This window comes from Rhinatrema bivittatum, chromosome 1 (assembly GCF_901001135.1).
Source record: "Rhinatrema bivittatum chromosome 1, aRhiBiv1.1, whole genome shotgun sequence".
Taxonomy (NCBI): domain Eukaryota; kingdom Metazoa; phylum Chordata; class Amphibia; order Gymnophiona; family Rhinatrematidae; genus Rhinatrema; species Rhinatrema bivittatum.
Window position 1 is genome coordinate 497,677,525 of NC_042615.1, and position 13,286 is coordinate 497,690,810.

General features: G+C 47.2%; 1 protein-coding gene across 1 annotated transcript in view; it reads left to right on the forward strand.

The window, feature by feature from the left end:
• Positions 1-286: 286 nt before the first annotated feature.
• Positions 287-13,286, forward strand: part of BGN (biglycan) — a 48,225-nt gene continuing 35,225 nt past the window's right edge. The window contains exon 1 of the mRNA XM_029609161.1: positions 287-564. The gene's annotated coding sequence lies outside the window, so the exon portion shown is untranslated. The remainder of the gene's footprint in view (positions 565-13,286) is intronic.

A 13,286-nucleotide genomic window follows, 5' to 3' on the forward strand; every position in this document is an offset into this window, starting at 1 on the left:
TGCCTTTGAAAAATGTTTTGGCAGGTGAAGCAATGGAAGACAGATGGTGCCCCAAGGCGGATACCTGCACACAAAACATTGAAGGTTTAAATTAAATTTAATTTTTTGTTTTGAATGAAGAGGATGCGGCAAACTTAAGTGTGCACAGACTTTCCTCCCTCGGTGCCACACCCCATCCATCCCAGAGCGGCAGCCTCAGCAGCCTGGGCTCTGAGAGGGAAGGAGGAGGAGGAGGAGGAGGGGGTGGGATTTGAATCCACAGCCTCTGGTTTCTCCTTCTGTTGGGTGGGTGGGTGCCTCTCTCTCTACAGAAGAGTTCAGATGCTCTGATCTGCTGGCGGAGACAGGAGCAAAAAAGCAAGGCAGAGAACAAAGAAGAGAAAACAAAAATTCTGTCATCCCAGCTCCTTTAAACTTGTTTTTCTAAACTCTGCTCCTTGTCTGGAATTCTAAACATTTTATTATTTTCTTTTTCTTTTTTTTCTTTTTTGTCGCTCTCGGAGAGCCAACAACAGAAAAGTCTTTAAAACAACCCATCAAAGAAGCAGAGAGAGAACACTAGAGGTATGTTCTGGTTTCATCTTTCCAAAGTGTTGGGAAGCCTGGCTGGGAAGGGACTGTTTATTGGGGGTTCAGAGAGAGAGGGGGGATGATTTCAGATTTGTAGAGGCTGGGGCTTGATGTGTACAGGAGAACGGCGAGAGGGCAGGAAAGGAGGTTTAAACTGTCCCCCCCCCCCCCATCTCCCGAGCTGCGGTGTGAGCAAGTGAGACGCTGCCTCCCCCCTCAGCCTCCAGGTACAGAGACAGAGAAAGGTCCCAAGCGGACAACTTCGCGGAATCGGTTGGGCAGAAGCTTTTTGCGAGCAAAAAAAAAAAAAAAGTCCCTTCTTTCGCGTGTGTTTGCTTTTCTCTCTTGACTGGCGCTCCGAGGCAGCTGGCTGGTAGCCCCACTCTCTTGGTCCTGCAGAGGTGGCTTCCGGGCAGGGATTCCTGTTATTGCCCAGACCGAAGAAATGCACAGAGATTCGGCGCTCCGCGAGCTTTCCAGACCGCCTAGGTCCCCCGCGCGCCCCCTCCCCCGATGTGGACCTCGTGCTGGAGCAGATGTTTGCCCGGCGCCTGCCTTGGGTTTTTGCTGTTCTTTAAAACGTTCCGTGCGCGCGCGCCGCTGGAAGGAGGGAAGATGCTACGAGTACTGCTTCAATCCCACCTCCACCCCTCTGCTCTCATATTTTCATAACGGGGGCAATCCCCAAGTTTCTCCAGCCCTGCTGAACGGATTCCGTAAATTTGATATCGTGCCTTGCCTCACCCCCCCCCAAAAATACCCACCCTACATCGCCCGTTCTGAAAACTATGCAGTGAAAAGCAGAGCTATGTACGCGTGGAGACAAGAGATGCACAGCCACATTCATACGTCTACCTATTTCTTATCCCAACTCTCAGCCTGGCTGCCAGGGTGTAGAAGGGTTACGCCCCCTGACATACCCCGCTCTGCTTCCCAGATCGGAGGGTCAGGCCGAATGCAGGCACAGCAGAACTTGTTTGGATTCAGCTAAGTCTGTCTCTGCGCCTATTCACTGCTGCTTACTGTATCTTGCGGGAAAACTTTGCTCCCCCAGCAGCAACTTGACTGGGGTCTGCGCTAATTATCCCAGTGCATTGTGGTCCTCATAGCCTCTGCCCCTGCCTTGGGACACCAAAGCATGGCCCCCGGGTTCCCTGTGGTAGATCCAGAGCTAAATTAATTCTGTGCTAGTTCTACAGCTCATTTGCAGAAATGTTACAGTGCTTAACGTGTACACTCTTTCATCTTTCACTGCATCTCTTCCTTTCCACTAATCTCATCCCTCCCTCCCTCCCTCCATCCACCTATCACTCTCCACTCAGTCCTCTGCCCTCTGTCAACCACTCTGAAATCCCTCCCTCCATCTAATCATCTAATCATCAAGTCCTTCCTGTCATCCCTTCTCACCAGTCTCAGCTCCTTCCCTCCCACCATACCTCTGTCCATTCCAGATTTTAAATCCTCCATCCATTCACCCAGCCACCCCACCCCCTTCCTCTCCACCACTCTCAAGTACCTTCCTCCCTCCCTCCCTCCATCTACTCATCTTCCCATCCAGCCACCCTCCAGCCTCCGGCGTCTCCCAAGCCATTCAGTCTCAAATACCACCCTCCTTCCAAAAATCCGCCCAGCCACCAGAGAGGATGCCTGGCCCAGAGGAACCAGAGGCAAATAGCAACAGTAAACACAGGGGGTGGCGCGGTGGCTGGGGGCTAGGGGGCTAGGGGGGGGTGTGTGAGGGAGGGGTTGACGACCAAATCAGGCAGCAGCATCTGGGGCTGGAAAGGTGCACATCGGTGGCCATAACTGTAAAGTGGAGCGTGAGGTGGACTTGTGCACAAAGCTGCCGCATATGGTGGCAGTTGCCGTGGCAGTCGCAGATCTGGGGGAGACTTGACTGCAGGCACCAGAAAGCATCAGGAGAGCAGCTTTCAAATAAAACCTGGCAGACCTTTAGTCTCTGCCTGTGCTCAGAAACTGGGTCACCTTGCATTTATTTTAGTTATTTAAAACATTTTTAACCCACCCTTTCCATGTTCTGGGTGGGGTACAGTATAACCTTCATAGTTATATTATACCACCACAGGTGCCTTGTTTGGTTTCAAGGTTTCTAATCAAAGCAAAACTGGAATTCGTCTGGGTCTAATCCCTTCCTGCTCACTATTTAGGCTTTGTACAGGAAATTCAAAGCATTTGGTAGGGACTGGTCCTGTACAAGGCTCTGAAAGAGCCAACAAACTTCTCAACAGCTTCACAGTTTCTGGAATATATTAGCAGGAGAGATGCTGCGGGGGTGGTGGCCATGGTGAGGTGGGGGGTGGGGTCAGTGAAAGTTCCCCACCCCCGTTATGTGTCCAGACCTCACATGAACTGGTAATTACAATTTTTTTTTTCATCCAGATAATGGAACAGGAACTTTGCAGAAATCTGGAGGGAGCTCCGAAGTATATAGCTAAGACATCCGTGCCCTTATTCCCCCCTCTTCCTTCTTGGTGGAATAAGTTGCACTGTTGTTAAGTTTCAGCTTTCAGGGCAAACTCCACTTAAAAAAAAAAAATCACTACTATCTGAAAGGGAGGTCTTCTGAGCAGTGTGGGTTTTCTTTTCTTTCTTTTTTTTACATTTTAAGCACCACTTTTGGCAGAGCAAGAAGATCCTCCCAGAACACAGCAGGCTTAGCAAACTGAGGGGATGCAGGGCCAGATTAAAACTGTAGGCCGGTCTCAGGAACTAGCACACCGTCTGCCCTCGGCGGTGCCCCACTGCCCCCAGGATTGCCAACTGCACAGAAGCAGTCTGAGGTTTTGGTTTTATTTCATTTACACCCTGGCTTTTAAACTGACTGTCAATAAAACTATCTCAGTGTTGCAGAGAGAGAGAGAGAGAGAGTGTGTGTGTGTGTGTCTGTGTGTGTGTGTCTGTGTGCGTCAGACCGCCGAGTCTCTCACATCGGGCAGGAGTCTCCTGCTTCAGGAGCCCGTCTCCTGCTCTCCCATTCAACAGCAGGAAACTCCCAGCCAACTAGGATTCAAATGGCAGCCACTGTCATTTAAAATCACAGGATCTGGCCTAGAAAAATAGCGGGAGACTGTTCTGTGGTAGCCACCAGCAAACTTCACATATCACCGGCGGCGCTTTTCCTGCTATTGATCCGCAGTTTGCTCGCAGTGCCGGCAGCTGCCATGGGATAGGCTCCTGTTGTTAGCTGCTGCCAGTAGAGCGATAAGAGGGGAACTGATGCTGGGGCAGAGTGGGGTAAGTGGGGGGAGGGGGGAGGGTGTGCGCATGTGAGACAGGGGTCCAGATCGTGGGGAAGAAGGAGGATAAAAACAGGGGGCACAGATGCTAGGGGAAGGGGTGGGGGGTAAGAGGCAGGAGGCAGATGCTGGGGAAGGAAGGGAGGGGGATATATACTGGGGAAACGGGGGCAAGAGGCAGGGGATAAATGATGAAGGGGAAGGGATAAAAGGATGGATGCTGGAGGAAGGGGAAAAGGCAGAAGAGTGAGTGCTAGGGAAGAGAGAAATGAAGGAATGGTGGAAGAAAGGGGTAAGAAATGTAGAGGGATGTGAAAACGTTGTAGGGATAAGGAATGACATGGCAGGAAAGGAATGGAAGTGCAAGAGAGAGGAGAATGTAGAGGAAGGGAAGGTGAGAGAACTGAAAGTTGTAAAAAAAAAAAAAAAAAGTTAGGATGTGAAAAGAGAGTGCAATGAAGGGAAGAGAAAAGGGAAGGGAAGGCAGAGAGGACTGGGATCAGACCCAGAATGGAGGGGGAGGGAGAAAGGAACCCTGATTTGGGGGGGGGGGGGAGCGGGAAGACAGAGGATGGGGACAGAGAGAGAGATTTGGTGAGGGGAAGGAATCCAGAGAGATGATGGAGGAGGAAGAAGAACTGAAGGAGAAAAGGGAAGAGGAAGGTGGAAAGGAGATCATGCAGGAAGAGACGAGAGGAGAAAGGAGAGAAACAAGAGAAAAAAGTACAAAGAGAGAAGAAGGTTAAAATACTCTGAGTCAAAGAAGAAGAAACAGAAAAGAGAAGGGGGAGAAGGACATCAGAAAGAATAAGGAAGCACAGCTAAAACCAGGAGAAGGCAGAGAACAGAGGCAGAGCTGCGAGGAGAGAAATCAAACTGCAGGCACACGGCTGTGTATTTTAATTTTAAAGATCTCCTGCCTTTAGGTTCCTGTGCTAAGTAGGAGGTTTAAGGCAAGGGGGCTCACAAATGTAGAGGAAATGGCTGTTATTATCTGTCCTCATTTGTTCCTGTTGTCACCAGTTTAAACGAGGACTTTTTTTCTGGAAAGGGGAGTGGGGGGAGGGGAGACGAGCCCTACGCCGCGCCACGCCACACCAGATGCTGAAAACGTGTTCCCCCCGGGCCCCTGACATCGGTAGCCCAGCCCGGCTGCGAGGGAATCTCAGGCTGGGTCTTCTTAGCCTGGCACGTGTCACTTCCTGCTGCTGATGACATCAGAGGGAGCTGGGAGAGGCCCGCCTGAATTTAGAGACTGCTTGCAAGAAATGTACAGACCCTTTGGACAAGTTTATTTCTGGGTTGTGGGCAGTGTGTAAATTTTATAGGCGGTTGTCAACCTTGAGGGCAACCAGGCTCTGATATTGGGAATGGTATGTTAGCAACAGAAAAGCTCCCTGCCTCGGAGGTGTGCAAGCACAAACTGCTCTGGGGCTCTGATACTAACTTAAACCCAAGTGCTGAAAGGAAAAAGGCTTTAACCACCTCAGGATCACAATGTAAAAAAAAAAAAAAAATGTTTGCGTGATTTCTATAAAACTTATTATAAAATGCTTATAAATCCTATCCTTATGGGCCTGGACAGGCTCTCTCACTGCTTTCTCGGAAAGGTAGACTTCAGGTAGTGAGAATGAACGTACTGCTATATATCCGCTGTGTTCATGTCAAGGTTTTTGCCCGTATCCATTCCTAGCAAGATATTCAAACGGCGGAATAAAAATATCTCTTAAGGCATAATTGTAGGCCTGGGGTCACCTACAAAACAACCACACAAGTTAGCAAAGGAGAGGGGCGGATTGGGACTGCCCCACCTTTAAATGCTTTTATCTCGTTACACAGTTGGTGGGATCCAAGCCCGCTGGGCAAGGGAGAAACGAAAAGGATACTGCTAGACTAGATCCGCCCTCCCCCCCCCGCCATCCGAGCGCCCCTCTGAAGGATTTCCCCCCAACCAGATCCATGGTCAGCGCGCATACTTCAAAGCCGTTCCATTTACTGAAACTGGCGATGATGCCCCAGAATGAGCAAGTCTCGGGGCGCGGTGCAGAGAATCTTCGGGGGGGGAATAAGATTTTCTCCTGGCAGCTCGGCACCGATTGTGATTGGAGGAAAAGCTTAGAATGGATTTTATGCAGCTTCGATCAAGCACGAGGAAAATTTAAGATAAATTAAGACTTTATTTTTTTTATTTTTTCTTTTATAAATCCCTTCAAATATGTCACTATTTCACCACTGATGAAAATGGAGCTGAATTCAGCCCACTGTCAAAAATTCGCCAAAGTGAGCAAAATCCCTTACCCATGCGGGGTCTGGAAAATGCTGGCACCATCAACAGAATGGATGTGAAGGATAAATGGATGGCAGAGGCAGTGATATCTACAGCAGAAGCAGCTTGGGCAGGATTTGGTGAAAATATAGTCCCCGCGTGTAGCCACTCACCAGCTCTAAAAGAATTCCAGGGGAAAATAATGTTTAGGCGAGGAGTTTGCAGACAGCTCTGGTTTTCAGTATATTGCTGCTATTACTACTTATCTTTTCCTCAGAGCTATTAGACGTACACAGCCTACACAGTGAATATTTATCAGAGGCATTTGGTAGAATATTAGGTGGTGGCAGCAGATATTAATGAACTTTTATTATTTACACTAGCACCCGCCTAGCTGGGGAGCTGCATAAGCAGCAAAGATGGAAGACAGGAACCAAAACCATAAAAATCATAGCACAGAACCTGAACATGCCATGCAACTAGAATTCCCTCCCCCCTGCTGCATACATGAAGCATGTGCATGCATATCTTCTAATTTCAAAAGTTTGGTTACCCTGAGCACCAGAGCTTGAGGACCGAAGCTGAGATCCTTTGATTTTGATGCTTTGGAGAACTGAGACTGTAAAGTGATTGAATGGGTCAGGACAGGACTCGATGTTTAAAGGAACGGCGGGAACCGAGGAACACAAACATTTGGGATTTTTTTTTTTTTGGGGGGGGGAGGGGTTGGGAATGTCTAAAAATGTAAGTTTTTCGGGGAAAGATTAATTGGGAGAATGAAAAGAATACTAAGTTACAGTGCGGCGTAGTTGCCTGCGTCCCGAATGGCACAGGGCAAGAGGGGAAGTGAAGCGCCTTGGCATGAAAGTCTGCTCACAGTTACTTTTAAAAAAATGTTCTTTCTTCATTTGGTTGTACTGTTTAAAGCTGGGGAGATATCTATTTCCCTACGCAATAAGAGCTTGTATGTCTTGATTCTAAGTCTCTCTCCCACACCGATACGGACACCTAGGATTAGCCCTTGCCCCTACGGGGGGACGGACGACTAATGAGGTTTCTGGAGGCTCTTCTGACTCTTCCGAAGGACCTCCCCCGGCTCGTTCTCAGTCTGCAGCAGCTTCCATGCCCATGGAGGTGCTTTCCCAGCACTCCAGATGGCAGGAAAAAAATTAAAAAAAAAAAAGGGAATTAAAAACTTGAAGAAGCACTGTTCTTTACAAATGAGGGGGAAAGGCACAACAACCCTGGGACTGGCGGGTTCCAGCTTTCCCGCCTCCTCCCAGCTGGTGGGATGGAAAGCCTCCGTCGCAAGCGGACTTGGCTTACCAGAAAGGGAGCCAGCAGGGGCCACTGTCCAGCAGGGAAAGGAAAGGACTGAGCGGTGTCATAAGGCTGGCACTGCCCCCGAACCGCCCCGCCCCACCAGGGAAGAAAGGCTCAGCATGCCACGTCGACCGTGGGCTGGCAGCGGCCAGCCCCTCTGTCTCTTCTTAGCGGCCTCAGAAACGGATGGCCAGCAAGCCTGGGACCAGGCAGAGTGGGTCTCCCTCCCAGTGCAAAGGTGATGGCAACGGAACAAGCAAGAGGCGAGCTCCCATCCTTTCTCCTGTGACGTAAGAAACAAGCGTGAAATGTAACTCACGCCGAGCTCGGGTTGGGGAAAGTTAAGTGAACAAATCTAAAATTTAAAAAAAACACCCAAAAAACCTAAGCCATTAGGGAAGTGCAGAGGCTGCTGCTGCATCTGTAGGACCAGCAGCAAAAGGGGGTAGCCAGCAGCAGAGGTACTCCGGGTGCAGCTGTCCTAGGGCTGATGCCGTGAAAGGGGACCCCTCGATGAGATCAAGGTGTGCTGGCACTGTTCAGCCAACCCCAGCCCGGGTGGTTCTTGTACAGTTTGGACTCAAATCGGCTGAGCTGCAGAGGCCCCAGGGGGAGGATAGTGCCACGGGAGGCTGATCAGGGCCCTGATTTGGAAAGGGGGCCTCACCACTGGCCAACCCGAGCAAGGACCACTGGGGCCCAAGTGATCATCATTACTGTGCCACTCACAGCGACCATGGACTGCTGTTACCATAGAGGCATTGTAAAATTATTGATTTCTTTTTTCTTTTTGGTTGAGAAGGAAAAAAAAGGATTTCTCCCTTGACTGAGTGGATCCCCACCTTGCTGAAGGTGGCAACGCTATTGGAAACCACCACTACCAAAGCACTAGAAGTGGCTCTCCTGCAGCTGGGTTGACCCAAGGGTTTCTTAGGAATAGCAGCAAATGTAAAACAAACCTGTTCTCCTGAGGGATAAAACAAAAAGGCACCAGTAGGCCATACCCTACTGCTGAGGGAACCCAGTGCATTGATTCCAGGGGGCATTCAATGGAATTCTTGCATATCTGACCTATCATCTGTGCTTACAAGCATCAAACAGTAGATGGATGGAAAAACCGAAGACTAAATCCAGATTGTAAAATCCAGTGCATTGGTAGTATGGTCAATTTGCACAGCCTGCCCAAAGGTGCATTCTACTATGGCACATTCAGGTATTCCTAGGACAATTCACAGATTACCTTCAGGTCAATCACAAGCTGTTTTAGTGAGACATAATTCTAGCATCTTAAATGGTTAAACAAAACTTTTGCTGCTAATCTTGACTTTTTTTTGTCTAGAATCCAAGGCCTGATCCCCAGCTAACAAAAGCCTTTTCTGTTTAAACCTCTGGTAGATGACTAAGGGGGCTTGGAGACAATATCTCTGTCTTCAAGTCAAGAATCTGCGGTTAGAGTCCCTTGAGTGTCAGGAAGAATCTCACTCTGAAATAAAGCAATAGTGTTTGGTTTTTTTTGTGAGTCAGGCCTTACTTTACTCATAAAACATATTATGCATTGCTTTGGACCTTAATCCATGGTGGAGAAAGAATACTTCTAATAAACAAGCAGTAACCTTATTATCAGGAAATTGTTTCAACCAATTAAAAGGTTTCACATTTCTAACCATGACCTCTGGGATATTATTCTACATATTGGGACTCTTTAGAGAAACAGCATCTTCAGTTGAAGGTGTATTAGATCTTAAGAATGTAGTAGATATGACGACAGAGGTCACATTATAAAGACTATATTAAATGAACAGCCTCACCCTTCAACAAACAATACTCTCAGAATATGCCTCCAGACCCACAATTAGAATTAGAGGCAATGAGGAAGGAGGGTTGTAGGGCTAGAGCATTTCCCAAGACCCTATAGTCATTCCTTAATATGTTCTCCAGGATTACGATTGACCCTTCCTAAGCTGCCATATTATTTTGTGCTAAAGCTTTGACTTTGAACGCCGCTATTAGAAGAGGCTTTTGGCTAAAGAAATAGGAAATAAATATCTCCTTTATTAGCCTTTCAAAGAAAAAAAACATTGGTTCAAGATTAGATAGTATTCTCTCCCGGCGTGCACCCAGGCCATGTCCTGTGCGCGTGATACAGTAAAACAAAATATTTAAATTAGGGCCCGCGGTAAAAAGAGGCACTAGGGACACTAGCGCGTCCCTAGCGCCTCTTTTTGGACAGGAGCGGTGGCTGTCAGCGGGTTTGACAGCCGACGCTCAATTTTGCCGGCATCAGTTCTCAAACCCGCTGACAGCCACAGGCTCGGAAACCGGACGCCGGCAAAATTGAGCGTTCGATTTTCAACCCACGAGCCGCGGGCTGATTTTAAATTTTTAACTTCTTTAAACTTTTGGGACCTCTGACTTCATATCACCATGATATTAAGTCGGAGGGTGCACTTCCCCGGCGCCGGCAGAAATTAAACGTCTACCTTTGGGTAGGCGCTAATTTCTGAAAGTAAAATGTACGGCTTGGCTGCACATTTTACTTACTGTATTGCGCGGGAATGACTAATAGGGCCATCAACAATTTGCGGGCACTATTAGTTCTGGGGGGTTGGACGTGCGTTTTCGACCCGCTATTACCCCTTACTGAATAAGGGGTAAAGCTAGCGCGTCGAAAATGCGCATCCAACTGCGGGTTAACAGTGAGCTCCATCGGAGCACACTGTACTGTATCAGCCTGTAAGTGGGTCTTCCTCAGGGTAAGTCTAAATCAGGTAGCAAGCCATCAGTACTCTTCCACGAGATATTTTCAAATCAGGCAGTTTACTACTTTCAAAATCCTTCAGGCTCTTGCAGCCAAAGAAATTAAGCAAAACAAACATTTTAAATTTCTGCTCCAAAATTTGTGAAACAGTTCTTAACATAGAGCAGAGTAAGGTTCAGTACCACTGATGGTCCCTTGATATGAAGATGATCTCCACCAAGGATTCACTGTTGGATCTTGAAGTGGCACCTACAACCCACACTAGCCACAGGTGTTTCTGTGAAGGTAGGTTATCTTATTTTTTTGTGTGTGGAAACTATTCCACCAATAGCAACCACACAGCCTTGGCAAGCTGTAAAATTAGTGTCAGTAGCAAGGACAGGCACAGATGACCAGACCTGCTATAACCTTCATTCACTTAAACAGTTGTTGAGAACCTGTCATCTTCCCCTACCTGATTCACTACCGAGGACTTGTAAAGGTGTAGTGATTAGAAAGCAGTTAGTCTGGAACCTCACTGCAGGGCTATTCGTCTTGGGTGATCTTGTCAGGAGTGCAAGACTCCATATGTCATTGCCCTCAGGTACATCGGGACACAAAAGTCTAGACTGGCCTCATAAATATATTGGATGTAAAAACAAGAAAGCTTCTCCATGCCCTTCAGGAAATGTATAAGAACCAGTGCTTGCCAAGATTGTACATCCCAAGAACTGAAGGTGGTGTGGGTCTTATTAACATTGATTACACCTATAGGAGCTACTATAATAGGCCTTCAGGCATACTTAATGGCACCAATGGACACAAATGCTAAAATACTGGAGAAGTACAAAAGTGAGCAACAATCTTCAGTCCTTAAGCTAGGGCTATCATTCCGGCAAATAGAGGGAATGACTGAAGATCCACCAGTACGCAAAGGTAGAGAAGCTACAGAATTAGCAGGACAAGAGGAGAAACTCTTTTAAAGAATCAGACCGGCAAATAACTGGCAAAAGAATAAGTACAGTGGTAAGTATAGAGAGCTACTTCAGCAAGCCACATGGATCAAGATTTGACGCAGCAATGGTTGAGAAGAGGTAAATTCAAACGTATGGATGACAGATTGGTAATTGCAGCACATGATAGTGGACTACAGCTGAGATGGTTCACAGCCAGCATAGAAAAGACTGGCAAAATGGACAAATGCAGATTCTGCAGAACCAAATTGAAATGGTTACACATCTCATCAGAGGATGTGATATGCTGATGTCAGAAGGCCTGTGTACAGAGAGGCAGAACAAAGTAGCATGGCTTATTCATTAGAAGCTGTGTAAACATTGTAACATCGACATAAACAAATATTGGGAGCATAACCCTAAATGAATAGAAGAGAATGACGAAGTTGTGATCACCTGGAACTTTTCTGTTCCCACTGACAAGAAGATCCATTTGCGAAAACCAGATATTGTGGTGAAGGAGAAGAACACAAGAACAGCATTGCTGACAGAGGTGTCAGTATCCAGCGATGATACTGTAGATTGTATGGAGACAGCTATGATCCTTAAGTACTAAGAGATGCAATCAGACACCAAGAAAATGTGGCAAGAAACTCGTCATCGGGCCATGTCAGTGATTGGGCCAGTATTATGGAACACTTTGCCTACGGCACTGCGTTCTTGTCCAGATCTTGCAGCCTTAAGGCTTGTTTCAAGAACTATTTGGAAAATAAGTGTGCATTTGCATTATGATTCAGCTGGATATCATTTTTAATGTTAAGTGTTTAATCTATTTTAATTTGTAAATTGTATTGTTTTAACTGTTTTATTTTGAGTGTATGACTGTGATCCGCCCAGCACAGTTTTTCTGCTGTGGGCGGAATATACGTTTTTTAAATAAATAAGATAGATATAGAAATACTCCCAATCATACTGGGTGCCACTGGTCTGATTAAGAAGAATTTGCAAGTGCATCTTGATATGTTCCCAGTTAAGATTACACCTTATGAACTCCAGAAGGAGGCTTTCTTTCAGGGCGATACAGAAAAACACACGGGAGAGCCGGCGAGCGCCCGCTCTCAATACACGCGCACAGGCCACTCTTCTGGGCACGCGATTCAGAAAGCCCAGGTATGTAAATTAGGGCCTGTGGTAAAGGAGGCGCTAGGGACACTAGCGAGTCCCTAGCGCCTCCTTTTTGACAGAAGCGGCGGCTGTCAGCGGGTTTGACAGCTGACGCTCAATTTTACCGGCGTCGGTTCTCGAACCCACTGACAGCCACGGGTTTGGAAAACGGACGCCGGCTAAATTGAGCGTCCGTCTTCCAACCCGCGGGCCGCGAGCAGATTTTTAATTTTTTTTTTAAATTTTTTTTAAATTTTGGAGCCTCTGACTTAATATCGCTATGATATTAAGTCGGAGGGTGTACAGAAAAGCAGTTTTTTTCTGCTTTTCTGTACACTTTCCCGGTGCTGGCCAAAATTAATGCCAGCCTTTGGCAGGTGTTAATTTCTGAAAGTAAAATGTGTGGCTTGGCTGCACATTTTACTTTCTGTATCACGCGGGAATAACTAATAGGACCATCAACATGCATTTTTGGCTTGTTGGTGTGGTAACATAGCCATATGCTGCTGAGCACGGGGTTGGCCGCGCATTTTCGACACACTATTACCCCTTACTGTATAAGGGGTAAAAACAGCGTGTCGAAAACGCGCAGCCAAATGCGGGCTAACAGTGCGCTCCACTGGAGCGCACTTTACTGTATCGGCCCGTTTGTTAGAATGCAAGTACTAAGAAGGGTATTAGCAAAAAATGTGAGAGATTGAGATAATCTCCAACATGCCATGGTTTACGAACGAGGTTCATTCCTGTCAAGGTATGCGCAAAACAAACCCATTTGGAGAAAATGCCCCCGTGGAAAGGTACAGGCAATTCGATGTCCATAGTCTCTCTGACTCCAAGATGTGTCCAGTAGACTTAGCTGACAGTGGTCAGATTTTGCAAAGTTACAGCACCTTCTTAGGGCTGTTTTGGAAATTTGACTTGAACTCCAGCACCACCTGCTAATCTACCAACCCCTATTAGTACTGCTGTCAGTTGTTGCTGACTGCTTATTCTTCTGGATACCTTGCTTATATTGC